Here is a 25,890-nt window from a genome sequence, read left to right as displayed (position 1 = left end):
AGAGCGTTGTGGAGAAAGTAGGCGCCTCCTCCGGACCTGGGCCCCCGTGGGCACAGCGAGTCCCGCCGGGCAGGGAACAGGGACCGGGTGTCCCAGCGGGGTGCACCACCCCGCAACCCACATCCCCAAGCGGATCTCCAGGCCCGACCCGCGCCCCACCGCGTCCCCCGACCCGGATCCCGCCGCTCGCTCACCAGGGGCGGCCACCAGAGGGCGGAGCAGGCCGAGGAGCAGCAGCCCAGCGCGCCATGGTGCGCCCAACGCGAGCAGGAACCGTCCCCGAGAGCAGCGCGCCCGCGAAGGCTGCGGGACAGAACCTCCCCCACTAGCCGGGTGGGGCGGAGCCCGCGGAGGACTCGAAGAGGTTGGGTGAGTGGAGCAGCCCTGCAAGCTCAGCCCGGGCTGCGCCTGGCCCGCCCCACCCCGGCCTCCACGTGCACACGGAAGGGGCGGCAACGTCGGGCCCCGGGGAGGGGGCGGAGGAGGGGCCCCGGGGAGGGGGAGGGGGCGGAGGAGGGGGCGGAGGAGGGGCCCCGGGGAGGGGGAGGGGGCGGAGGAGGGGCCCCGGGGAGGGGGAGGGGGCGGAGGAGGGGGCGGAGGAGGGGCCCCGGGGAGGGGGAGGGGGAGGGGGAGGGGGAGGGGGCGGAGGAGGGGCCCCGGGGAGGGGACGTGCGGAGGTGACCCAGGCGGCGCCGAGGGGAGCACGGGACGCCCCCCCTTCCCTTCTCAGGAAACTGTGAGTGCCCCTGGCCCACAGGCCCGTCGCCAGGACGCCCAGGACGGCGCCAACTAGAGCAAAGTGCAACCCCCGGGAAAGTGCGGGTCCCTCCCTCTTTACAGCCCCTTAAATGCACGCCCCAGGGTGGTCCCTACCTGGAGCCAAGAGAAACCACCGCCCTTCTTGGAGAGGTGTGGGCCTCTCCGCACTCGCCCTTGCTGTCCCCTCTCTGTTCCTAACAGGCACCCTCCCAGGCAGCCCCAACGGGGAGAAAATGAAACTTTTCCTGCTTCTCTGCTCTGAAAACTATGGGGCCCTCTTCCCGCTGCTCGCGGGGCGCTCAGGGCGCTCCCCAAGGGGTGCAAAGTGCAATCCCTTCCCTGCTCAGAAAGGCGTAGGCCTCGACAGGCAGCCACGGCCCCTGGTCCTTTCTGGAGCGTCCGAGCTGGGGGCGCTCAGTTGGGAGGGATGGCGGGGGTGAGGGGCTTTGGGACACACTGCGGATACCCACTCTGCGCGGGACCAAGGACGTTCGGCCACAAGCTCAGAGACAGGGTTGGGAGTGAGGACTTGTGGCCGTGGTTTGGGGTTGGGGGTAAGACCCCTATCTGGGTGGCCTGGCTGAGTCCTGGTCCTTGGCGACTCGCCCCCGCAGGCTGAGTCAGGGGCCCTTCGGTAACACTGGTCTTGTGTTGTGCCAGGCCTGCGGCGACACCGCCTTTCCCCAGACCATCTGTGCCCCTGGATCAGACACAGGCAAGGCCAGAGGGCCTGGCTCCGCACCCCAGGGCTCACCTCAGGGGTTTGAGGATTGCAGCAGTGAAACTATGCACTCCACTCCTGGAGGCGGAATCACTTTTCTTTTTTTTTTTTTTTTCCTTTCTTTCTTTCTTTTTTTTTTTTTTTTCTTTTGTCTTTGCTTCGTCCTGAACCTGCCTGGGATAATGACGTGATGACTGAAGTCCCAGCAGCCAGTTTGGAGCAGGAAGTCTCCTACAGGATAGAAGTTGTGTATGTGTTGTTTGTTTGTTTTGAGATGGATTCTTGCTCTGTGGCCCAAGCTGGAGTGCAGTGGCACCCTCTTGGCTCACTGCAACCTCCACCTCCTGGGTTCAAGTGATTCTCCTGTCTCAGCCTCCTGAGTAGCTGGGATTATAGGCGTGCACCACCATGCCTGGCTAATTTTTGTATTTTTAGTAGAGACAAGGTTTCACCCTGTTGGCCAGGCTGGTCTCGAACTCCTGACCTCATGATCCACACACCTCGGCCTCACAAAGTGCTGGGATTACAGGTATGAGCCACTGCGCCCAGCCAGAAGTTGTATTCTAAGCATGGCAGAACACGTTGAGCAAAGGTGTCAGGGTGGCTGGTGACATAGCACGATGGCCATGCCAGCCCCAGACTCACTCTCCCAACTTATTTTACAGGACAGAGGCGTACATTTTTATCTCACTGTTTGCTAAAGTCAGGTCTCCATCAGCTTTCTTTAAATCACTTTTATTTCTGTTTTTCATTACCAGGGTCTGAACCCAACTTAGAGACCTCCTGTGAGGTTCTTGTGGACAACCAAGACCCTTAAGAGATGTCTGAGCGTTACACACCATGTCTGCTGCACAGACGATCAAATGAAGTTTTTGAGGTCAGTGGATGATGGGTGGATATAGATGGGTCTGAGGGTAGGAAGTGGTGGATGGATGAATGAATGGACAGACAGCCATCTGCATGCACGAATGGGTGGATCACTTGCTGTAAGGATGGATAAAGAGATAGATGGCTGGATGAATGAATAAATGGGCAGACAAATGGGTGGATGGATGAGAGGATGAGTGGATAGATGTATGGAAAGATGAGTGGGCGATTGGGTGGATAGATAGTTGGATGGATGGATGAATGGATGGATACATGTGAATAAATGGATGAATGGATGGGTGGGTGGATGAATAGATGAATGAATAGATGAATAAATGATGAATGGATGGGTGGGTGAAGGAATGGATGGATAAATGGACAGATGAATAAATGGATGGATGAAAGCGGGGATAAATGGATTGATCTATGGATAGATGGATAGATAGGTGAGTGGATGGGTGGGTGGATGGATGGTTGGAAGGATAGATGGATGGACAGATTACTGGGTGGATGGAGGAGTAGAGAGATAGATGGGTAGGTGGGTGGATGGATGGATAAATGGGTGAACAAATGGATGGATAGATGGGTGGACAGATTACTGGCTGGCTGGATGGGTAGAGAGATAGATGAGTAGGTGGGTGGGTGGATGGATGGATGGATGGATGGATGGATGGATGGATGGATGGATGGACGGACGGACGGATGGATAGATGGATGGACAGACAGACAGGTGGATAGATAGCTGGATAGATGGGTGGGTAGAAGAATAGATGGATGAATGGATGGATGAGTAGGTGAATAGATGGATTGATGGACAAACAAGTAAATTTTTACCTGACATTTTTGTATTGTCGTATAACTTTCTATGTGTTGATTCACTGGGAAATAATTGTGATACATGGATATTGGACTTATTAGCTCATGTCTGCTGATAAGAAAACAACACAGGGCCATAGAGTTCATTAGCAGTGGGCTGGGATCAAAACGAAGGGCTCTTTGATTCTGAGTTCAGGCCATTTGGACCACTTTGCCTTGTGACTGCCCCCAGATCACTGGAATTTTCCTCGCGGTTCACAGCGCCCAAAGGTAAGCAGTATTTGGTAGCCTAGAGTTCATACATTGGAAATTTCATGATCTGTGTCCCCTCAGTGGTACAAAGCATTTTTACAGCAATAATTAATTTGGCAATAACTTGATGTGTGAGCCTGTGTATGCGTCTTTTCAGCTGGCTAGTACAGTATCAGTGATGCCATGTTCGCATGCTAAATACCAGCCAAAGACATGCAAGAAAAGAAGGGCAGGCCGGGCGCGGTGGCTCGTGCCTGTAATCCCAGTACTTTGGGAGGTTGAGGTGGGTGGATCACCTGAGGTCAGGAGTTCGAGACCAGCCTGGCCAAAATAGTGAAACTCCATCTCTACTAAAAATACACAAATTAGCTGGGCATGGTGGTGAGTGCCTGTAATCCCAGCTACTCAGGAGGCTGAGGCAGGAGAATCACTTGAACCTGGGAGGCAGATGTTGAAGTGAGCTCAGATCACACTACTGTACTCCAGCCTGGGCAACAGAGCAATATTCCATCTCAAAAGAAAAAAAAAAAAAAAAAAAGGGGGCACAGCCTACCAGAGCTGCTCAGACACATGTTCTTTATCTGAATTTTTGGGGGTCAACTCAAAATCCAATCAACCGATGACAATGACATCCTAGAAACTGTTCCCAGATCAGACAGTAAAATTTCACAGATTCTGCCTTTGAGTCATGGGGATTTGAGTCTCTGTAGGTTCAGGAGAAATATCTCATGCATACAATTCCAGAGAGTCAGGGGCCAGCCTTTTCTGTAAAAAGAGAAACAAAATGGAATTGCACATTGGCATGGACCGGATGCAAGGAAACATCACTAATTTAAGCTCCTTTACAAACCCTATCCTAGGAAGCACTTTCCTTCTTCCCTTTCGGCAGTCAAGCCTCTCCAGTGTCATTGCGTCTAAGCCTGTTGACATGATGGGGCTGTGCTTCACCTGGAACATGGTCTCTATTCCTGACCATTCTGAAGGCAAAGAACTTGAAATAAGTTCAAATTCAAGTTGCAGCACATCCACGGAGCAGCTGGAAGTGCTGCCTGTGGCCTGTCGTAATGGCAGGGTAGCAGGGAGAGAGAAATGTTTCTCTTCACCCATCATCGGCTTTATGACTAAGGCCCCTAGAACAAAAACAGAATAGCAAGAGAAAAGCAGGTCCATGTATTTAGGTTTTATGTGACATGGAAGCCATCATAAGAAATAAATAGGGAAATCTGAGTATTTTTGTGCTTCGGTTTTGGTTTTTTGTTTGTTCGTTTGTTTGTTTTTTGAGATGGAGTCTCACTCTGTCGCCCAGGCTGGAGTTCTATGGCGTGATCTCGGCTCATTGCAACCTCCACCTCGTGGGTTCAAGCGATCCTCCTGCCCCAGCCTCCCGAGTAGCCGGGACTATAGGCAAGCACCACCACATCCGGCTAATTTTTATATTTTTAGTAGAGACGGAGTTTCACCATGTTGGCCAGGCTGGTTTCAAACTCCTGACCTCAGTTGATCCACCTGCCTCGGTCTCCCAAAGTGCTGGGATTACAGATGTGATATGCTTAGTTTTAATGAAGAGTGAACAGTGATGGAGAAGTGTGATTATTGGACAAGTGTGACAGGAATGGGGTCCCGAACCAGACCCCAAGAGAGGGTTCTTGGATCTCAAGCAAGAAAGAATTCAGGGTGAGTCCACAGAGTAAAGTGAAAGCAAGTTTATTAGGAAACAAAAGGAATAAAGAATGGCTACTCCATAGACAGAGCAGCCCCGAGGGCTCCTGGTTGCCCATTTTTATGGTTATTTCTGTGGATATGCTAAACAAGGGGTGCATTATTCATGCTTCCCGTTTTTAGACCATGTAGGGTAACTTCCTGATGTTGCCATGGCATTTGTAACTGTCATGGCGCTGGTGGGAGTGTAGCAGTGAGGATGACCAGAGGTCACTCTTGTGGCTATCTTGGTTTTGGTGGGATTTGACCGGCTTTTTTTTTTTTTTTTTTTTTTACTGCAACCTGTTTCATCAGCAAGGCTTTTCTGACCTGTATCTTGTATCAACCTCCTATCTCATCCTGTGACTTAGAATGCCTTAACCATCTGGGAATGCAGCCCAGTAGGTTTTAGCCTCATTTTACCCAGCCCCTATTCAAGATGGAGTGGCTCTGGTTTACACACCTCTGGCAAAAGGATCTGATCTAATGAGAATAAACTGCGGGAACTTAGCAGGGCCTGTTTGTTCAGATTCTTCTGCGTCCCTGCGTGTTCAGAGTTAAGGATATTCTCTTCCTCCTGGTATGGGGAGGGGACCTCCGGAGTGGGGGTCCCGTGACCTGCTTCAGGGTAAGATCAGAGAGTCCTTCTGAGCTTTTATGACCTACGTTAAGGAAGACCCGTGAGGGTAAGGTGAAAGTGACCTTCTTACTTACATTGTTTTCTCAAATGCCACAGTTCCGGGTGGAATGTTTCCTGACCCCATCAGGAAAAGCAAAGCAAGGAGAAAACAATTTCGGGGGACAAGACAAGTAGATATAGCAGATGGGGGAGGTTTGTGGTCAACTGTATCACTCTGAGAGGCATTCAAGGAATATTTCAGAATTTCTGATAGCACACACCAGGAACAGCCTAATCTCCCTAAAAGGAGTCTAGTTCATTACTGAGTTTATGGCTTCCCTACATTTAATTGTTTCTGACCACAATCAGATAGATAGATAGATAGATAGATAGATAGATAGATAGATAGATAGATAGATAGATAGAATTTTTTTTTTTTTAATACAAGGTCTTCCTCTGTCCCCCAGGCTAGAGTGCAGTGATGCAATCTTGGCTCACTGCAACCTCTGCCTTTCGGGTTCAAGTGATTCTCTTGCCTCAACCTCCTGAGTAGCTGGGAGTACAGGCATGCACCACCATGCCCAGCTAATTTTTGTATTTTTAGTAGAGACTGGGTTTCACCATGTTGGCCAGGCTGGTCTCAAACTCCTGGCCTCAAGTGATCCATCTGCCTTGGCCTCCCAAAGTGCTGGGATTACAGGCATGAGCCACTGCATCTGGCCTGACCACTGCCATATTTAATGAAGAGGAGACCCCTCCCTCCCTGAGGGTGACGGAGGGCATCACATCCAGCCTTTGTGACAAGGAGAAAGTGTTGGTCAGCACTAGTAGTAGAAAGGGTGTGTTTTAGTCTGTTTTCTGTTGCTATCACAGAATACCACAGACTGAGTAGCTTATTAAAAATAGAGGGTGTTTTTAACTTGCAGTTGTGGTGGCTGGGAAGTCCAAGGTGGAGCAGCTGAATCTGATGAGGGCTTCATTCTGGTTCATAGCTTGGAGAGAAAGTGGACGAGGAGAGAAGGTATGTGCTCAAGAAAAACAAGGGGGCCACAGTCCCACAATAGCTAGCCCCTTCCTTCCAGAGACATTAATTCCACTTAATAACCTAATTACCTCTTCAATGTGCCACCTGCAAATGCCGTTGCTCGACAAGTAGAAAAGCTTTTCAGACCTTCTCTCCTCTTCCAGGGCCAGGCACAGTGGCTCATGCCTGTAATGTCTTTGGGAGGTCAAGGCAGGAGGATTGCTTTGAGGCTAAGAGTTCAAGACCAGCCTAGGCAACTAAGTGTGGTCTCATCTCTACACAAAAAAAATTTTTTTTTGAGATAGAGTCTAGCTCTGTCGTCCATGCTGGAGTACAGTGGTGTGATCTCAGCTCACTGCAACCTCCGTCTCCTGAGTTCAAGCGATTCTCCTGCCTCAGCCTCCCAAGTAGCTGGGTTTACAGGTGTGTGCCACCGCACCCGGCTAATTTTTGTATTTTTAGTAGAAACAGGGTTTCACTATGTTGGCCAGGCTGGTCTCAAACTCCTAACCTCAGGTGATTCCTGTGCCTCAGCCTCCCAAAGTGCTGCGATTACAGGCATGAGCCACAGTGCCCACCTCCCCCGCCTCCCCATTTTTTTTTTTTTTTTTTAATTAGCCAGGCATGCTGATTGCTTGAGCCTGGGAGGTGGAGACTGCAGAGATGTAATTGCACCACTGCACTCCAGCCTGGGCGACTGAGACCCTATCTCAAAATACAACAAAATAAAAAACAAGAATGCAGACTCGGAGCACAGCCGAAACCAAGTTTTAGCTGCAAGACAGGTTATGGGAGGGAGATAGGAAAAGGCTTTGCTAGCAAAAGTGGGCTCGTTATGTAGATGCAACTTCACAGGTAGCAGCCCCCAGAGAGAAGAGATGGTGAATATTTCTTTTCAGGTCTTTAAAAGCTCCATACTCTCAGTTAATCTCTCCTAGATCCGGACAAGAGAAGAGTTGGTCACTTTACAGCTGACTGTCTAATCCAGACAAGAGAAGGGCTGGCCGCCTTACAGTAGACCCTCTACAGATCAACAGACGCAGGGTTCCCCCACAAAAGACAGTGTTTCTTCTTTTTTGTTTTCCTTCACCTTTAATTTAAAATTCAAGGGTGCATGTGCAGAATGTGCAGGTTTGTTACCTAAGTAAACATGTGCCATGGTGGTTTGCTGCACAGATCAACCCATCACTCAGGTATTAAGCCAGCATCTGTTAGCTATTCTTCCTGAGGCTCTCCCTCCCCTTACCCCTGAGCTTTTCACAGTCCCCAGTGTGTGTTCTCCTCCCTGTGCTCTCATTCTTCAGCTCCCACTTATGAGTGAGAACATGCAGTATTTTATTTTGTGTTCCTGCATTAGTTTGCTGAGGGTAACGGCTTCCACCTCCATCCATGTTCCTGCAAGGGACATAAACTCATGCTTTTGTATGGCTGCATAGTATTCCATGGTATATATGTACCACATTTTCTTTTTTCTTTTTTTCTTTTTGAAATGGAATCTTGCTCTGTCACCCAGGCTGGAGTGCTGTGGTGCAATCTCAGCTCATTGCAACCTCTGCTTCCCAGATTCAAGCGATTCTCCTGCCTCAGCCTCCCGAGTAGCTGGGATTACAGGCACCCGCCATCACACCAAGCAAATTTTTGTATTTTTGGTAGAGACGGGGTTTCACCATGTTGGCCAAGCTAGTCTTGAACTCCTGACCTCAAGTGATCTGCCCGCCTTGGCCTCCCAAAGTGCTGGGATTACAGGCGTGAGCCACTGTGCCTGGCCACCACATTTTCTTTACCCAGCCTATCATTGATGGGCATTCAGGTTGATTCTGTGTCTTTGCTATTGTGAACAGTGCTGCAGTGAACATACACATGCATGGATCTTTATGATAGAATGATTTTTCCTTTGGGTACATACCCAGTAATGGGATTGCTGGGTCAAAGGGTAATTCTGCCTTGAGGTCTCTGAGGAATCGCCACACTGTCTTCCACAGTGGTTGAACTAATTTACACTCCCACCAACAGTGTAACAGTGTTCCTGTTTCTCCACAACCTCACCAGCACCTGTTGTTTTTTGACTTTTTAATAATCGCCATTCTGACTAGTGTGAGATGGTGTCTTGTCATTAGCTTTGATTTGCATGTCTCTGATGATCAGCGGTGTTCAGGTTTTTCCATATGTTTTTTTTTTTTTTGGCCACATGAATGTCTTCTTTCGAGAAGTGGAAAGATAGCATTTCAGGAGTACTCCCCAATATATTAAAGAAATATATTTTGAGATAAAATATTTTTATTTCCTTTAGTATGTTTTATTTATTTATTTTTATTTTTTATTTTTCTTTGAGACAGGGTCTTGCTCTGTCACCCAGGCTGGAATGCAATGGTGTGATCTCGGCTCTCGACAACCTCCACCTCCCGGGTTCAAGCAATTCTCCCACCTCAGCCTTCCAAGTAGCTGGGATTACAGCTGCCTGCCACCACAACTGGCTCATTTTTTTGTATTTTTAATAGAGATGGGATTTTGCCATGTTGGTCAGGCTGGTCTAAAACTCCTGAGCTCAGGTGATCAACCCACCTCCCAGAGTGCTGGGTGTACAGGTGTGAGCCACTGCGGCCAGCCTGTTTCTTTTCTTATACAAACAAACCTATGATGATAAAGTTTAATTTATGAATTAGGCACAGTGAAAAATGAACAACAGACTCATAATGAAATAGGACAATTATAACAATATACTGTAGTAAAAGTTATGTGAATGTGGTGTGCTCTTTCTCTCTTTCATGTGTGTGTCTCAGTCTCTCTCTTGAAATATCTTAGTATTTTCAGCCTATAGTTGACCAGTGATAACGGAAACCACATGTTGTAGGCTGTTCTTGCATTGCTGCAAAGAAATACCAGAGACTGGGTAATTTATATGAAAAAAAAGAAGTGGGCTGGGCACGGAGACTCACGCCTGTCATCCCAGCACTTTGGGAGGCTGAGGCGGGAGGATCACTTGAGGTCAGGAGTTTAAGATCAGCCTGGCCAACATGGTGAAACCCTGTCTCTACCAAAAATACAAAAAATTAGTCGGGGTCATGGTGGGCACTTGTAATCCCAGCTACTCAGGAGGCTGAGGCAGGAGAATCTCTTGAATCTGGGAGGTGGAGGTTGTAGTGAGCTAAGATCGTACCACTGCACTCCAGCCTGGGCGACAGCAAGACTCCCGCCACACACACACACACACAAAAGGTGTCATTGGCTCACGGTTCTGCAGGCTGTGGAGAAAGCACGGCACCAGCATCTGCTCAGCTTCTGGGGGGCCTCAGGAAGCTTCCAGTTATGGTGAAAGATGAAGTGGGGGTGAGGATATCACACGAGAAAAACAGAAGCAACTCGGGGGTGGTGAGAGGTGCCACAACACTGAACCAGCCAGATCTGGCAAGAACTAACCCACTATTGTGAGGACAGACATAAGCCATGAGGAATCTGCCCCCATGACCCAAACACCTGCCACCAGGCCCACCTCCAGCATTGGGCATGACAATTTGACGTGAGATTTGACAGGGACAAATATCCAAACTCTTTCACCACAGAAAGCAAAACCACAGATAAGGGAGGCTACTGTGCATTGTGCAGGAAGGCAGTGCCTCGGAGCCGGCTGGGGGAAGGAGCAGGTCTCTCAGCTGCCAAACAGTTTTGGGAGATTACCTACCATCACTTCTCTCTGTCCCAGAATCACACAAAATGGTCAGCTGTGCCAGGTACCTTGCCCACTTGCCCAATTCTCTCCACCTTTCCTTCTGTCTCCTTCCACATGTGACCACCCCCTTCACACTCCCATCGTCGCGTCTAAAGCTTGCTCCACGCATTGCATAACAGCCAGTAAGTCTAGAGACAAGGTGTGAAGGTAAGGACAGCAGCTTTATTTTGAAGAACCAGCAAGTCGAGAAGACAGAAGAGTGCCGTCCTAAAAAGCCATCTTTAAAAAAAATTATTATTATACTTTAAGTTCTGGGATACATGTGCAGAATGTACAGGTTTGTTACATAGGTATACATGTGCCATGGTGGTTTGCTGCACCCATCAACCTGTCATCTAGGTTTTAAGCCCCACAGGCATTAGGTATTTATCCTAATGCTCTCCCTCCCTTTGCCCCCCACCCCGCAACAGGCCCCGGTGTGTGATGTTCCCCTCCTTGTGTCCATGGGTTCTCACTGTTCACCTCCCACTTATGAGTGAGAACATGCGGTGTTTGGTTTTCTGTTCCTGTGTTAGTTTGCTGAGAAGGATGGTTTCCAGCTTCATCCATGTCCCTGCAAAGGACATGAACTCATTCTTTTTTATGGCTGCATAGTATTCCATGGTGTATATGTGCCACATTTTCTTTATCCAGTCTATCACTGATGGGCATTTGGGTTGAAAGAACCATCTTAATAGAATTTTAGGCTCCTTTTATGCTAGGGGAAGAGGGAGGGTGATAGAGGGCAGGAGGTGAGCAATGATCGTAGACATCTGGGTGGCTGTTATGGTCCAGGGGGCCTTGTGGAACTTCCTCGTCCTTGGTCAGGTCACAGTGCTCTTACAAATCTTTGACATAGCATTTTTCCTTCTGTGTACATCCTCCTGATCCCCTTGGAGGTTATTTTTGGGAAGGGACTATGATCATTCTTGGTTTAAAGTTAAACCATAATCTGAATTCATGATTAGCTTGGCCTATTTGTAGGAATGAGCAAACGCAGTTAGCTTGTGAGGTAAGAAGCAAGACGGAGTGAATGGTGCTAGATTTTTCTCACTATTAGACTCACACATAGGTTCTTGGCCAAGGAAGTACATGACGAACACATTCTCTCTCCCTTTTTTTTTTTTTTTTTTGAGACAGAGCTTCGCTCTTGTCCCCCAGGCTGGAGTGCAACGGTGCGATCTTGGCTCACTGCAAGCTCCGCCTCTCCGGTCAAGAGATTCTCCTGCCTCAGCCTCCTGAGTAGCTGGGATTACGGGTGCCCGCCGCCATGCCTAGCTAATTTTTTGTATTTTTAGTAGAGACAGGGTTTCACTATGTTGACCAGGCTGGTCTCGAACCCCTGACCTCAAATGATCCGCCTCGGCCTCCCAAAGTGCTGGGATTACAGGTGTGAGCCACCACGCCCACCCCAACATGTTCTCTTGTTAGAGGCATTTGAACCAGAGCCACTCCATCTTGAATAGGAGCTGGATAAAATGAGGCTGAGAACTGCTGGGCTGCATTCCCAGGAGGTTAGGCATTCTTAGTCACAGGATGAGATAGGAGGTCAGCACAAGATACGGGTCATAAAGACCTTGCTGATAAAACAGGTTGCGGTAAAGAAGCTGGCCAGAACCCACCAAAACCAAGATGGTGACGAGAGTGACCTCTGATCGTCCTCACTACTCATTATATCCTAATTCTAATAAATTTGCTTCTCAAAGATACTCCCACAAGTGCCATGACAGTTTACAAATGCCATGGCAACATCCAGAAGTTACCATATATTGTCTAAAAGGGGAGGAACCCTCAGTTATAGAAACTCCCGTTTCCCAGAAAACTCTTATATTTAGCATATAATATGGTATTTAGATTATATGCTAAATGCCCTTTGTTTAGCATATGATCAAGAAATAACCGTAAGTATACTCAGTCAAGCAGCCCATGCTTCTGTTCTGTCTGTGGAGTGGCCATTGTTTTATTCCTTCCTTTCTTTTTTTTTTTTTTTTCCCTGAGACAAGATGTCACTCTGTCACCCAGAGTGGAGTCCATTGGCACAATCAGAGTTCACTGCAGCCTCAACCTGTTGAACTTAAGCAGTCCTCCCACCTCGGTCTCCCAAGTAGCTGGGACCACAGGTGCACGCCACCACACCCAGCTAATTTTTGTATTTTTGGTAGAGACAGAGTTTTGTCTTGTTGGCAAGGCTGGTTTCAAACTCTTGGGCTCAAGCATTCCGCCCGTCTCAGCCTCCCAAAGTGTTGGCATTACAGGCATGAGCCACCCTGCCCAGCCCTTTTACTTTCTTAATAAACTTGCTTTCACTCTGTGGACTCATCCTGAATTTTTTTCTTGCATGAGATCCAAGAACTCTCTTGGGGTTTGAATTGGGACCCCTTTCTAGTAACACTTTGACTCCTCTGTTCAGATGTCATCACTCCCTCCAGCAAACCTGGAGTGTTCAAACTCTTTTCCATCCATCCTTTCCTCTCAAGGCAAAGAGGCAACTTGGCTATTCTCATAGACAAACAGATAGGAGATGTAGGAATTCATAGGCAGATGTTAGAGCTATTGATAAACAAGATGGCAGCTTGTCTTGCTGCTTAGATATGAAAGATGCCATTGCTTGCTTGTGAAAAAAAAATGAAGCATGTTCCTGGAGTTCACCAATATGGCGTGGACTTTATCTCCTTATCAGTGTCAGTCAGTGCAAGACGGTCCAACCTCTGGGTGCCAAGACACGCGCTCATTTTCCCAATGGCATTCTCTTATCCCTTGAGCCTGCTTTCCCACCTGCTATGGTTTGGATCTGTGTTCCCACCCAAATCTCATGTCAAATTGTAATCCCCGATGTTAAAGCTGGGGCCCGGTGGGAGATGGCTGGGTCATGGGGATGGTTTTTCATGAATGGTCTAGCATCCTCTTCTTGGTGCTGTTCTCATGCTAGTGAGTGAGTTCTCACAAAATCAAGTTGTTTAATAGTGTGTGGCACCTCCCTTCTCACTCTCTCTCTTGCTCCTGTTCTAACCACGTAAGATGCACCTGCTTCCCCTTTGCCTTTCACCATAATTGTAAGTTTCCTGAGGCTTCCCTAGTCAGGCTTCCTGTCCAGCCTGCAGAACTGTGAATCGATTAAACCTCTTTTCCTTATCAATTACCCAGTCTCAGGCATTTCTTTATAGCAGTGAAAGAAGGGCCGAATACACCACCCATTGAGCAGATTGGAAGTGCAAGAAAACTAGCACATGCCCCCGTCCTAGAAGCAGCCTCAGCCAACACATTTTGGGAAATGACCGAAAAAGACCCCAGTCTTCCTCACTCCTCAGGTGGGATGACCCTGAGTCTCCAAGCTCTCATTGCAGTCACTGGCTTGATAGTATCTTCTACTCTCTGTCTTCCTTCCCTCTCCCCTCCCACCCTCCCCAAACACAAAGGCTTTGTAGTAAAATCGTGGTCTCAAGGTCTGCTTTCACCTCCTTGAAATCTAGACTTTCTGTGCTTCCAGAAAACATGTTGAAATGTTACCTGTCAATTAAATTCTGGGAAGCCTGGGTGTATCACAGTTTGAATCATACAGAGAGACACCATGAAGAGCCTGGAGTTTGGTGAACTTTGTTGAAACCCCTCCTTCACTTTCCTTGTTGAATCCAATCCAGTCCTCATGTCCTCATGAGTTCGTTTTCATTTCCTAAATGACATCCATGGAAAAATAATGGGGAGAAAGGAAAGCACAATTTTACATTTGTATCTGACAGGCTCTGAAAGGGAGCCAGAGAATGTAGTTAGCATCCACAAATTATGGAATAAGGTATTTCCCATCTTCTTAACACACACAGCACTTCTAAGGGGCCTGCAAAAACCCCAGCGGCCTTTCAGTGTCCCACACATCTTAGCACACATAGATATTTATATCTCTCCTATCAAGAAACAAATATGCATGCATATCATTATTTTGGAGATATAGCATGAGCACTTTGTTTGCAAGAAACAAATATGCACGCATATCATTTTGGAGATATAGCGTGAGCACTTACATTTTTTGCAAGAAACAAATATGCATGCATGTCATTATTTTTGGAGATACAGTGAATGCACTTTTCAGTTACATGCTCAAAATGTTTGGTAAACTGAAAGTGGTTGTCATTACCCTTAATTTCTGCAAGGAATAAGCAAGTATGTCCTGGTGGCACATTGCTACAAATAAAGCAGACTATGTCAGTGCTACGGGAGTTCTATGGAAAGCATGAACCACAACATGGTTTTTCCTGTCTTGTTCGTGATGCTTATTTATAACGGGAGAGAACAGAATATTGGCTTCATTCATGTCCTTGATTTATGATGGAATCCATAGGAATCTGCCATCTTGGGTGAATGAGCAATACCTAAAGGAATGTCCTATATGATACCGAGCTATACCACCACCCAAAATATGACTTAGGAGACCAAGATTGCGATTTTTATAAAAAGCTCGTAAGCAATCATTGGTGTTAGTGGGTTTTTTTGTTTGTTTTTGTTTTTGACAGAGTCTCACTCTGTCACCCAGGCTGGAGTGCAGTGACATGATTTTGGCTCACTGCACACTGCAACCTCCATCTCCCAGGCTAAACCAATTCTCATGCCCCAGCCTCCCAAGTAGCTGGGAGTACAGGTGTGTGCCACTGCACCTGGCTCATTTTTGCATTTTCCTTTTAGTAGAGATGGAGTTTCACCATGTTGGCCAAGCTGGTCTCTAACTCCAGGCCTCAAGTGATCCACCTGCCTTGGCCTCCCAATGTGTCGGGATTACGGGCATGAGCCACTGCACCTGGCCAGTGTATGTTGTAAGGTTCACCCACATTGTAGCATGTGTCAGTACTTGAAACCTTTTTCTGCCCGAATCACATTCCACTGTATGGATATGCCATATTTTGTTAAATCCGTTCATCGGCTGAGGGATGTTTGGGTCACCTCCACTTTTTGGCTATTGTGAGTATTGCAGCTATCAACATTACGTGTACAAATGTACGAGCTCTTGGGTGGACACATGTTCTCATTTTTCTCTTGAGTATATGCCCAGAAGCAGAATTGCTGGCTCATAGGGTGATGTGGTTTGGCTGTGTTCCCACCCAAATCTCATCTTGAATTCCCAGGTGTTGTGGGAGGTAATTGAATCATGGGGGCAGGTTTTTCCTATGCTGTACTCATGGTAGTGAATAAGTCTCATGAGATCTGATGGTTTTATAAAGGGGCGTTTTCCTGCACAAGCTCTCTCTTTGCCTGCCACCATCCATGTAAGACGTGAGTTCCTCCTTGCCTTCTGCTGTGATTATAAGGCCTCCCCAGTCACGTGGAACTCTAAGTTCATTAAACCTCTCTTTCTTCTGTTAATTGCCCAATTTTGGTACGTCTTTATCAGCAGTATGAAAACAGACTAATACTTATGGTATGTCTTCGGTTAACCTTTTGAGGAAACATCAGACTCTTCCATCTCTGTATCTTTCCAATTTCAATCTAAATGGACTCAGATCTGACTCTTAGACTCCACTCCCATGGGAAATGTGATCTCGGCTATTATTGCAGTTCCTGTCCTCCCTAGAGTCTCCTAAGAATTTGGGTCACGCTCCATTTTGAGCCGATTTGAAAACTGGTCCATCATGGTCTCTGCTCTGAAAAGCTTCATTCTCATCCCACCTCCTGCCCCAGCTTCCAGCAGCCTCCCTTAAAATTCTGGGGATGCAGATATCTGTGCTGAGGCTGAGAAGCCAGGAGCCTGGAGACCAGTGTCCCTGGGCAGGTGCAGTAGAACCAGCTGGCCATGCACCAAAATTCCTGTGACCCTGGTACTGTGCTGTCTGCGCTGAAAGCTGGCCGCCTGCTTAGGCGTCCCTGGATCTTACACTGGATAACTGGATAAGTAAGAAATAATTATTTAATTGTTAAGCCACAGAAATTCCAGGGCTCATGTGTTACAGCCAGTCATTTCTCATGAACTAATACAGTAGATGGCTTGGATCAACCCCCTCTGATGGGATGCTGCTTCTCTTCTCGGTTGGTGGAAAACAATTTCCATCAGTCTCTGTGTGTGTGTGTGTGTGTGTGTGTGTGTGTGTGTGTGTGTGTGTGATTCTCTCTCTCTCTCTCTCTCTGTATTCCTTTCCCTTTCTGTCTCCATCTACCCCTCCCTGACTCTTCTAGTCCCTCCCTACCATTGTAAGATAAAAGATCAGGTTGCACGCGGTAACGCACATGTGTAATCCTAGCACTCTGGGAGACTAAGGCAGGAGGATTTCTTGAGTTCAAGAGTCCAAGACCACCCTGGACAACATAGTGATACCTCATCTCTACAAAACAAACAAACATATTAGCTGGGCATGGTGGCACATGACTGTGATTTTAGCTGGTCTGGAGGCTGAGGTGGGAGGATTACTTGCCCCCAGGAAGTCAAGGCTGCAGTGAGCTGTGATGGCACCACTTCTTTCTAGCCCGGGTGACAGAACAAGACCCCCATTTCAAAAAAAAAAAAAAGACACAACATCATCAAAAATAATACTTAAATATAAAGGTTTGAATGCTTAAAAATCTCCCACGGCAAGCAGGCTTTAAAACTCCAAAATCTATCTGAACACAGTAAGCATGTTTTTTTTAATTTCACTCTTCTCAGATCTGAAAACGATGACAGGTGGCCATGGTGCTTTACATCCCCTTGCAGGGATGCAGGGGTACACACACCTTTTTTTTTTTTTTTTTTTGAGACGGAATCTTACTCTGTCACCCAGGTTGGAGTGTAGTGGTGAGATCTTGGCTCACTGCAAACTCTGCATCCCGGGTTCACGCCATTTCTCCTGCCTCAGCCTCCTGAGTAGCTGGGACTACAGGCGCCAGGCCATCACGCCAGGCTACTCTTTTGTATTTTTAGTAGAGACAGAGTTTCACCATGTTGGTCAGGCTGGACTCGAACTCCTGACCTCATGATCTGCCTGGGCTTCCCAAAGTGCTGGAATGACAGGAGTGAGCCACTGCGCCCGGCCTCCGTGAAAACCTCAGAGGCAGACAGCTTATTCCCTGCAGAACCGGTAGGTGGCGCAGCCAGATAAGCATTAACTAAATCACAGTTCACTCTCCCCATCAGAATCTAGAGGGTAACCCCAAACCTGAGAATTTGGTCAGGTCCCCACACACACAGGCATCATCATTCTTTAGCACCATTATGAAGGGCTCTTCTCCCACCGTTAAAGGAAACTAACACATAGTCTTCTGAAACAGCCAGTCAAAAACTCTGTGATGCAGGAAAGAAAAAAAAAAGGATGATTACAGAATAAATATTTACATTTCTGCCTATAACACAGACTCTGAAGCATTGGAATAATGAGGACTTGCACACTGCAAATGGGCATCAAAATCTGGCTTTAGCCTTGAAAAATGAAGATTTGTGTCAAAGAAAAGGAACATTTCAAACACCACATTTATGTTTGACCCATATATATATGTATATACGTGATTTTAGCTGGTCTGATATAATATTTAATGTTATAATATATAATATAATAGATTGTAATATATATTATATATAATATAATAGATTATATTATATATTTGTTTGTCTTGAGACAGAGTCTCACTCTGTCGCCCAGGCTGGAGTGTTATGGAGCAATCTCGGCTCACTGCAGTCTCCGCCTCCGGGGTTCAAGTGATTCTCCTGCCTCAGCCTCCCAAGTAGTTAGGACTACAGGCGCCCGCTTCCATTCCCTGCTAATTTTTGTATTTTTAGTAGAGATGGGGTTTTACCATGTTGGCCAGGCTGGTCTCGAACTCCTGACTTCAGGTGATCCACCTGCCTCTGCCTCCCAAAGTGCTGGGATTACAGGCGTGAGCCACCGCGCCTAGCCAGTACCTTTATACCCTTCTGGAAACAGAACATGTTCTTTCCCCTAATGACACTGAATTATGTCAACAGTTCTCCCCCAAGTAATGCACGGGTTTAAATCACACGGGTGATTTCACCTGGCTGCCCCCACTATTTCATTTGAAAAAGGGACACAGTCATGCCTACGTGAGAGGCAGTGGCTCTATGTAAAAAGTTTTAACACACAGGAAACACCATTAAATGGTTAGTGACTAACCTGTATTTCCTGTTTTTGTTTCTTGTTTTTCCCAAATATCCCCACTGGCCTGAATGAGACCTCAGGGTGTCTCATTCTTACTTTATCTTACAATCGCTCTGATGGTCAAGAAGGTTGACCACATGGGAATTCTTAAATCAAGGCACATGATTGTTACAAAGAATAGACACCGAGGTGGGCGGATCACCTGAGATCAGGAGTTTGAGACCAGCCTGGCCAATATAGTGAAACCCCTTCTCTACTGAAAATATAAAAATTAGCCAGATGTGGTGGCAAGTGCCTGTAATCCCAGCTACTGAGGAGGCCGAGGTAGGAGAATCGCTTGAACCTGGGAAGCGGAGGTTGCAGTGAGCTGAGATTGCGCCACTGCACTCCAGCCTGGGCAACAGAGTGAGACTCCATCTCAAAAAAAACAAAAAAGTTGTTGTCAAATGTCCAGTGGATAAAGCCATGAGATCTTCTTGGTATGCCTGTCTTTTTGGAAAGGCATGGGGTTGAGACAGAGGGACAGCTTGTCTTAAAGGAATTAAAGGAGAAGAGTTAAGCTTGTTCGAGCTTTTCTTCTCCAACTCAGCGTTTTCATACAAGCTGTCCCGGAGCAAGTATGTGACAATAATCTGCATCTGCTTCCACTCCCACCCAGGATATTTTCTACTTTTCAGTAGGTTGGAAAGCCATCCTGAATAATGATTATAGAAAGTAATGTAAACTGGCTGGGTGCTGTGGCTCATGCCTATAATCCCAGCACTTTTGGAGGCCAAGGCAGGTGGATCACACAAAGTCAGTAGTTCGAGACAAGCCTGGTCAACATGGCAAAACCTCATCTCCACTAAAAATACAAAAATTAGCCAGGCATGATGGCAGGTGCCAGTAATCACAGCTACTTGGGAGGCTGAGGCAGGAGAATCGCTTGAACCTAGGGAGCAGAGGTTGCAGTGAGCCGAAATCGTACCACGGCACTATGGCCTGGGTGAAAGAGCGAAACCCCATCTCAACAAACAAACAAAAAACAAGAAAGCAATATAAACTCTCCTAGACTTGGAGATTTTGCCCCCTTCTCACAATTCAGACACAGACCATCCGTTTTTGTCAGGCAGCTACTCTCCTATCTACATAAAGGGCAAAGCTATAAAATATGGATTGAAGTTGGGTCTCAACACCTCATAATTAAAGATTGTTTCAAATGTTAATTGAGAAGCCACAGATTTGTATGCAAATCATAACAAATCCCATATTCTGTACATAGTAGCCTGAGAAATAAAATGATTGCATACAACTTATAAAAAAATTTTAAATGGAGACGATAAATTCAATCAGTACACAGTGTTTTATAGCTTCCAAACACTGTATAAAGAAATTTATCACCAGGTATGGTGGCTCATGCTACTAATCCCAATATTTGGGGAGGTCAAGGCAGGAGGGTCACTTGAACCCAGAAGTTGGAGATCAGCCCTGGAAACATAGCAAGGCCCCATCTCTACAAAAAATTACAAATGAGCTGGGCATAGTGGTGCGCACCTATAGCACCGGCTACTTGGGAGGCTGAGGTGAAAGGTTAGCTTGATCCTGTGAGGTCAAGTCTGCAAGGAACCATGACTGCATCACTACACTCCGGCCTAGGTGACAGAGCAAGACCTTATCTCAAAACACAAACAAACAAAAGAGAAAGCAAAAAATGTGTGATAATAATTCAACTTTTTCCAAGTGAAAAGGCCTTTCCTTTCCAAGACATGGAGGCAGGAAGAAATATTAACTTATGTGAGATGCCAGTTGAAACAGCCTACAATATCAAAAAGCAATGTACAGCCCTTAACAAAACTCCCCTCAAACCAATGCTGAAACTACTAGTCGACAAAGAAATTCAGTTTGATTCGACTTAATTTCAACATTTTTTTATGTCGCCAGGCACGGTGTGGCTCATGCCTGTAATCTCAGCACTTTGAGATGCCGAGGCAGATCGATCACCCGAGGTCAGAAGTTTGAGACCAGCATGGCCAGCATGGTGAAACTCTGTCTCCACTAAAAATGCAAAACTTAGCCAGGCGTGGTCATGCCTGTAATCCCAGCTACTCAGGAGGCTGAGGCAGGAGAATCGCCTGAACCTGGAAGGCACAGGTTGCAGTGAGCCGAGATCATGCTACTGCACTCCAGCCTGGGTGACAGAGTAAGACTCCATCTCAAAACAAAAACAAACCAAAAAAACAAGTTAATTAGAATGCATGGCCAATGTTGTGTTCCCCAACTCTGTTGGTTTTCATATTTTTTCCCACAAACTAAATAAAAATGAGAGCAAAGCTTAAAGCTAAAAAGCATACCCATTTAGACAATCTGGAAATATATACTCATTGTTGAAACAACACTATGAGAGTTTGTGCATATTTCTTTGGTCGTTTTTGTCATCTGAATCTATGACTGACTGGTTCCCGCTCTGCTATTTTAGAAATAAAATGTCCTTTCTTCTGTCATTCATATGGTTTTGTCACCAACCCATACTTGCTGGAATAAGGTAGTAAAAAACATACACTAAAGTTTCAACTCCCCATCAGCTCTGCTAACTTATTACTAGTTTTCACACATACTGAGTTTAATGAATCTGTGTTTTGGAACAAAGCAATTACCTTAGGAACCTAAGAGATGTTTCTGGCCGGGCGCGGTGGCTCACGCCTGTAATCCCAGCACTTTGGGAGGCCGAGGCGGGTGGATCACAAGGTCGGGAGATCGAGACCATCTTGGCCAACATGGTGAAACCTCGTCTCTACTAAAAATACAAAAATTAGCTGAGTGTGGTGGCACGTGCTTATAATCCCAGCTACTTGGGAGGCTGAGACAGGAGAATCGCTTGAACCCAGGAGGCAGAGGTTGCAGTGAGCTAAGATTGTGCCACTGCATTCCAGCCTGGTGACAGAGTGAGACTCTGGCTCAGAAAAAAACAAAAACAAAAAACAAAAACAAAACAAAACAAAAACTAGAGAGATGTTTCCTTGTAAAACTACCCCATTCTAAAAAGCAGGTGGGTGATACCTGCTTCCCTGTAAAGATAACTCTTTGCAGTGTGAGCTCCTCTGTTCATAGAGGAAAAATGCTGCACACCTAAAATGTTAGTTTAAATTTATTAATAGCATCTACATAAAATCTTAGCTATTTTACACAACACTGCCCTGTATCATCTTTGAAATAATTTGAGCAAATAGTAAAAAGACATATCCCAAAGGCAACAATACTGGCGGACTACAGAAAAGCAGCAACCATGAACTAAGAAAGTAAAATGCTTTTGAACCTCTAAGCAACTCCTGCTACTACAGAAACATCCGTTTTCGTCCATTGGGTTTTATCGGTTTTTATCACTGGCTTTGTGTTTTGCCTAAATTAGCAAATATAGCAAGTCTGTTTATGCCTCAGTTAAGCTGTAGACTTAACCTCACTAAAAATAACACATTAGGAAAAAGTATCAGAAAAAACAATAACTGTTATTTTGACACATGTCCACATCTCCACCCCAACACAAAGGCACACATAAAGAGGGACTGGACACAAATCCATACCACAAACTTGATTTGGTTTACAGACTTGATTTTGTAACCCAAATCTTTTTTGTTTTTGAGATAGAGTCTCACTCTGTCGCCCAGGCTGGAGTGCCCTGTGCAATCTCAGCTTGCTGCAACCTCCGTCTTCCGGGTTCAAGCAATTCTCCTCCCTCAGCATCCCGAGTGACTGGGACTACAGGTGCATTCCACCACAGCCAGCTAACTTTCGTAGCTGGGACAACAGGTGCCTGCCACCACACCCAGCTAATTTTTGTGTTTTAGTAGAGACAGGGTTTCACCATGTTGGCCAGGTTGGTCTTGAACTGCTGACCTCCAGCAATCCATCCACCTCAGCCTCCCAAAGTGCTGGGATTATAGGCGTGAGACACCACACCCAGCCAAATGAGTTTCATATAGCAAATTGTGAAAGCTGGTCACTGGATCACCTGAGTTTGAATTATTTTCAATATCGATGACCTAACATGCAGATCCAGGAGACAGAGCCAGGACCCAAGATTTTCAGTCCTCCAAAGGAGCCCAGGATTGTAAAGAATTTGGGCAAGTTTCCTCTGGTTAAAAAACAAAATGCATGTTTCAGCATTCAAAGTGAAACAGAGGAAAAGCACTTATTATTCAATTACTTTAGGCGATTGAGTCAAGCCAGAGATAGACACGGTCCAAAAACTCTTGGGAAAGATGTTCCATCTTCTATATGGAATGCTGGACCTATCCCAAAGTTCTCCAGGGATACCCTGAACAGTTGTAGCACATTCAAGAAAGTGCACACATTTCTTCAATAAACAGACCCAGAGAGAGCTGTCCACCTGGAGCAGATTCTGGTCAGCCCATGAGCAGCTCTTACTCACACAGATACTGAGCCAATCAGAAATGATAAAATCCTTCCAATACTTTCAATCACCCAGTAATGAATTGGTCAATGGGGGACTTTCCCTGCCCTCATCTGCCTGCCCCAGGGCTCATGGTTCATCTTGTCCATGAGTTTCTACATGCAACTATAAGCTAAAATAAAAACACACCGGCCCAGGCACGGTGGCTCATGCCTGTGAGCACTTTGGGAGGCCAGGCAGATCACTTGAGGTCAGGAGTTCGAGACTAGCCTGGCCAGCATGGAGAAACCTCATCTCTACTAAAAATACAAAAATTAGTTGGGTGTGGTAGTGGGTGCCTGTAGTCCTACCTACTCGGGAGGCTGAGGCAGGAGAATCACTTGAACCCAGGAGGTGGAGGTTGCAGTGAGCTGAGATTGCACCACCGCCCTCCAGCCTGGGTGACAGAGTGAGACTATGTCTCAAAAACAAAAACAAAAACAAAGAAAACCCAGATACACAGATTAAAAAGGAGAAGTCCTAATCACTCATAGTAAATCAATAGATTACTGTCCCTGTTAGAAGCTCTGCATCTCAGGAGCAAACAACCGCAAGCCATATATAGAAAGAGCATTTAGTAGTTCACACGTCGTGATTTAGGAAGCAACCACTTCTCTGATTCTAAAATAATTCCCTCTAGGGAGAGTGGCTGCACTGAAACATTGCCTTCCCACCGGATTTAGTTCGAGAAGTCACTCAGGGATGAGGAAAATGAAGGATATGTACCTGATTGCAGGATTAAGCAGCAGAAACAGCATCTTATTTTTATTTTTATTTTTATTTTTATTTTTGAGACAGAGTCTCACTCTGTTGCCCAGGCTGGAGTGCAGTGGCGCGTTCTTGGCTCACTACAACCTCGGCCTCCTGGGTTCAGCATGTTGGCCAGGCTGATCTCCAACTCCTGACCTCAAATGATTCACCCGCCTCAGCCTCCCAAAGTGCTGGGATTACAGGTGTGAGCCACCGCACCCAGCCACTAGCTTCTAATAACAATAATTCTACTCTCTACTTCTATGAGCTCAACTGTTTTTTAGCTCCCACTTATGAGTGAAAACATGGGGTATTTATCTTTCCATGCCTGACTTTTTTCACTGAAAATAATGTCTTCCAGTTTCATCTGCGCTGTTGAAATGGGAGAATTTCATTTTTTATGGCCAAATAGTATTCCATGGTGTATAGATACCACATTTTCTTTATCCGGTCATGTGTTAATGAACATCTTAGCTATTATGAAGAGTGTTGCAATAAACTTGGGGGTGCAGATACCTCTTGGATAGACGGACTTTCTTTTAAGAAATGTATAAAGTAGTGAGATTACCGAATCATATGGCAGTTCTACTTTGAGTTTCCTGAGAAAGTGCCGTGTGGTTTTCCATCCTAGCTGTATTCATTTACATTCCCACCAACAGGGTATGAGTTTCCGTTTGGCCCAGTCCTCACCAGCATTTTTTACTTTTTGTCTCTTTGATAATAGCGAATCTAACTAGGACGAGTTGGCCATGAGTCTCTCTTCGTTGGGTGAAATTTGTATTCAGATCCTTTGTTTTTTGTTTTTTGTTTTTTTTTTTTTAAGACAGAGTCTCACTCTGTACCCCAGGCTTGGCACCATCTCGACTCACTGCAACCTCCGCCTCCCAGGTTCAAGTGATTCTCCTGCCTCAGCCTCCCAAGTAGCTGGGATTACAGGTGCCCCACCACCACACTCAGCTAATGTTTTGTATTTTTAGTACAGACAGGGTTTTGCCATGTTGGCCAGGCTGGTCTGGAACTCCTGACCTTAGGGGATCCATCTGCCTCAGCTTCCCAGAGTTCTGGGATTACAGGCGTGAGCCACCACGCCTAGCCCCTTTGGTAATTTTTAAATTGGATTACTGTTTTTACTCTTGAGTTGTTTGAGATCCTTGTAATTTTAGAGATTCATCCCCTGTCAGATGAGTAATTATTGTCTCCCAAATATTTGTAAATATTTTCTCCTATTCTGCAGCTTGTCTCTCCACTCAGTTGATTGTTGCCTTTGCTGTGCAGAAGCTTTTCTGGTTTAATATAACCCATTTATCTATGTTGGGCTGTGGTACCTATGCTTTCGAGTTGTGGCCACAAAAGTGTGGCCTGGACCAAGGTCCTGAAGCATTTCTTCCTCTTTTAGCTTTAGTCATCTCATCGTTTGGGGTCTTATATTTCAGTCTTTAATTCATGTGGAGTGTGTTTTTGTGTATGGTGAGGGATGGGGGCTAGTTTTATTCTTCTGAGTACAGTATCCAGTTTTTCTAGCACCATTTATTGAATAGAGGGTTCTTTTCCCTGTGTACATTCCTGCTGCTTTTGTCAAAAGTCAGTTGGGTGTAAATCCATGTTTCTTTTCCTGGGATGTCTATTCTGTTCTGTGTCTTCCTACATTAAAAATCACATTCTAGGCCAGGCACAGTGGCTCATGCCTGTAATCCCAGTACCTTGGGAAGCCAAGGTGGGTGGATCACCTGAGGCCAGGAGTTGGAGACCAGCCTGACCAACATGGTGAAAACCTGTCTCTATTAAAAATACAAAAAATTAGCTGGACGTGGTGGCGGGCTAATCCCAGCTACTCAGGAGGCTGAGGCAGGAGAATCACCTGAACCCGGGAGGCAGAGGTTGCAGTGAGCCAAGATCGTGCCACCACACCTCAGCCTGGGTGACAGAGCAAGACTCTGTCTCAAAAAAAAAAAAAAAATCAAATTCTATTTGTGGCAAAGGAATCGTGGTGTATTAGCTCTGACACCTGCCTTATACCTTTCCACCTGGATGTTCTTTCTGCTCTTGGCTTCACTGTGGGTGTCCGATAAATCGTACAGACAAAATTAAGTTTAACCAACTGTCTGAAACTTTGGTGTTTCTTCCCCTGAGGAATTCCCCTGAGGAATACCAACTCTTCATGTGCAGAGAAGTGGAAGTATAGAAAT

The 25,890-nt window shown here is 46.3% G+C and overlaps 1 long non-coding RNA gene across 14 annotated transcripts; it reads left to right on the top strand.

Moving 5' to 3' along the window:
• The first annotated feature begins 673 nt into the window (after window positions 1-673).
• On the top strand, window positions 674-24,538 carry LOC141409498 (uncharacterized). Of its 14 annotated transcripts, none has more exons than XR_012430446.1 (5): window positions 674-736; window positions 2,239-2,357; window positions 3,396-3,433; window positions 6,659-6,753; window positions 9,093-9,502. It is a non-coding gene; the product is annotated as an uncharacterized lncRNA (long non-coding RNA). The 14 variants fall into 14 exon arrangements; XR_012430445.1 differs by having other exon boundaries at window positions 3,360-3,433; XR_012430449.1 differs by lacking the exons at window positions 3,396-3,433; window positions 9,093-9,502 and adding an exon at window positions 20,449-24,538.
• The last annotated feature ends 1,352 nt before the right edge of the window (window positions 24,539-25,890 follow it).

Source organism: Macaca fascicularis, chromosome Y (assembly GCF_037993035.2).
Source record: "Macaca fascicularis isolate 582-1 chromosome Y, T2T-MFA8v1.1".
Lineage (NCBI taxonomy): Eukaryota > Metazoa > Chordata > Mammalia > Primates > Cercopithecidae > Macaca > Macaca fascicularis.
The sequence above is the reverse complement of the archived record's forward strand: the minus strand, read 5'-3'. Positions and strand labels throughout refer to the sequence as shown.